Genomic DNA, 2,891 nt, shown 5'->3' with positions numbered 1-2,891 from the left:
GGGGAATAGAGAAGCCCAGAGTGCTGGGAGGGAAGTGGTGAATTATCAAGACTGGTTCTGCCTCCCTCACAGACACACACACCCCAGCCCCAGCCCCAGCCACAGTCCCAGCCCCAGCTCCAGCCTTGGCTTCAGTATTTAACAGTCATTCAGTAAGAACCCGTTCCATATCTACAGAAATGTGGAGGCAGCTTTCTATTGATTTGGAGGGCTGGATACCTTCCTACTCATACATTTTTTGAGGTTCTGGTACAGAATATAATAACGTAGGTACACACAGTGTAAATTCTCTGTACCAGGCTATTATACCGTGTACCATATGATGCATATTATCCATTTTCCTCTTAGGGATTTAAAGGTTTCATGTACAGTCAGTCTTGCTTTTCCTCTTGCAATCCCCCATGTAACAGTGCGTGTTCCACTTCCTCCAAATGCACTTCCTGTTGACCTTTGGACTCAACCTCTTATGTATTTTTTAAATGTTTCTGAGTCAGATAATTACTACACCCTCTGGAGTAGAGTTCTTTCACTTTAAGGCACATAAAATCATATGAGGAATCTTTTTCCAATGCAGGTTTGCATTCAGTTTTGACTTCCACAACTCTCTCTGCTTTCTACTTTTTTTTTTTTTTTGAGAGATAGTCTTGCTCTGTCACCAGGCTGGAGTGCAATGGTACAGTCTCAGCTCACTGCAACCTCCGACTCCCGGGTTCAAGAGATTCTCCTGTCTCAGCCTCCCGAGTAGCTGGGACTGCAGGCACATGCCACCATGCCCAGCTAATTTTTGTATTTTTAGTAAAGATGGGATTTCACCATGTTGGCCAGGATGGTCTCCATCTCTTGACCTCATGATCCGCCCACCTCGGTCTCCCAAAGGGTTGGGATTACAGGTGTGAGCCACCGCAAATGGCCATACTTCTTCAATTTTAAGAAGTCCCAGAGTTCTCCCAGAAGCCACCACTCTTCCTCTTTCCCTAAGTGGCCTGAGGTAATCTGTGAAAATGGTTCGCTATTCACTTGACCTGGAGAACCCCACAAAGTCATGCAAATCAAGAGGTTCCAATCTTCATGTTCACTGTAAGAACACTCGTGAAACTGCCCAGGCCATCAAGCGTATGCATATACAAAAAGCCACAAAGTATCTGAAAGATGTCACTTTACAGAAACAGTGCATACCATTCCGACGACACAATGGTGGAGTTGGCAGGTGTGCCCAGTCCAAGCAGTGTGGCTGGACACAAGATCGGTGGCCCAAAAAGAGTGCTGAATTTTTGCTGCACATTCTTAAAAATGCAGAGAGTAATGCTGAACCTAAGGGTTTAAACATAGATTCTCTGGTCATTGAGCATATCCAAGTGAACAAAGCACCTAAGAGGTCCTGCCAGACCTACAGAGCTTGAATCAACCCATGCATGAGCTCTCCCTGCCACACTGAGATGATCCTTACTGAAAAGGAACAGATTGTTCCTAATCCAGAAGAGGAGGTTGCCCAGAAGGAAAAGATGTCCCAGAAGAAACTGAGTAAACAATATTATTATGGCACAGGAGTAAACTCAGCATTAAAATAAATGCAATTAAAAAGAAATCCCAACTACATTTCTAGAAGAAACAGCCTCTCACAAGAGATTGGACCAGGAGTAGAACTCTGAACCAAGCAATCAAATCTATACCCACGTGGGGTTAGATTCCCTTTCGAGAATTTGAAATAGAACGCTATCCTAGCCAGAGTTCCTCTCCCCGCAAAGCAGAGCCTGAGATAGAGATTTGCATGCTGTAATTTATTTACGAATCCCAGAGAACAGAAGTGCAGGATAAGGGAAATGAAAAAAGAAAGGAAGAAAAACCAGCACAAGGGTATGTTATTGAACTAGGCATGGCAAAGGGCAACCAGTGCTCATTCTGTGGGACCTGCTAACGAGCCTTCTGATATGCATCTCAGTCTGTCTCAAACATTTACCCAGCCTTTCCTTTATGAACAGTACTGATTAAATGCTTGATAACCCTTTATTTTCCAGTTTTCAGATAGTGACTTGGTTCCCTAGCATCCTCCAAAAATTACCAATAAATATTATTTTAGTATTATTATGAACTCATGGGTTTAAATATATTCGATGTATTTAAATCCATTGCAGCTATTATTCTAATCAGTGCTCAAATTATCCCATCTTTGGCCAATGGAAGCTTATTCGTGTTAGCTCCTGAGTCTCAGTCATCTCTGCTAGCAGTCTTCGTTTTTAGTGTAATAAGATATTCTAGAGCAGCTCTATTCAATAGAGCTTTCTGTGATGATGGCAATGTTCTTCATCTGTGCTATGTGACACTGCAGCCTGTAGCCACATGTGGTTATTAAATATTTGAAATGTGGCTAATGCAACTGAGGAAATGAATTTTAAATTTAATTTTGATAAATTGTATTTCAAATAGCCATGTGAGTAGTGCCACCATATTGAACAGCAGTTCTAGAGCAACTTTTTGTGTAACAAATGAAGAAATTTAGGTTCAGAGAAGCAGGATTTGTCTGCCACAGAATTCAATTTTTATCATTAGAACAGTGCAGGGACTGACTGCATCTAAATAATCTGGGAAATCTTTGTAAGATATTGATTTCTGAGCCTCTTCCCCAGATACTCTGATTCATCATATATGAGGTGGTGCTCAGGAATCTGTTGTTTTATTGTTGTTATTTTAATGTTACCATGTGATCTAATGAGCAGCTCTGGGAAACACTATATTAGACAGCTGGAATGTAATATTTATGTTACAGCTATGGTACAGTGAAAATCACTCCAACAAATCAATTGTACATCTTTAACTCCATATGGCCAATTTTAGAACTTCTCAGAAGACCACAGCACTCTGCTAGTTATATAATCAAGAGCTACGGGTGCTTG

The 2,891-nt window shown here is 41.5% G+C and overlaps 1 pseudogene; it reads left to right on the top strand.

Annotated features, from left to right (window-relative positions):
* The first annotated feature begins 961 nt into the window (after nucleotides 1-961).
* On the top strand, nucleotides 962-1,585 carry LOC108307270 (annotated as a pseudogene).
* Nucleotides 1,586-2,891: the final 1,306 nt, after the last annotated feature.

The sequence above is a fragment of the Cebus imitator genome, unplaced genomic scaffold (assembly GCF_001604975.1).
Source record: "Cebus imitator isolate Cc_AM_T3 unplaced genomic scaffold, Cebus_imitator-1.0 Scaffold77, whole genome shotgun sequence".
Classification (NCBI taxonomy): domain Eukaryota; kingdom Metazoa; phylum Chordata; class Mammalia; order Primates; family Cebidae; genus Cebus; species Cebus imitator.
This window is presented reverse-complemented; position numbering and strand designations above follow the sequence as displayed.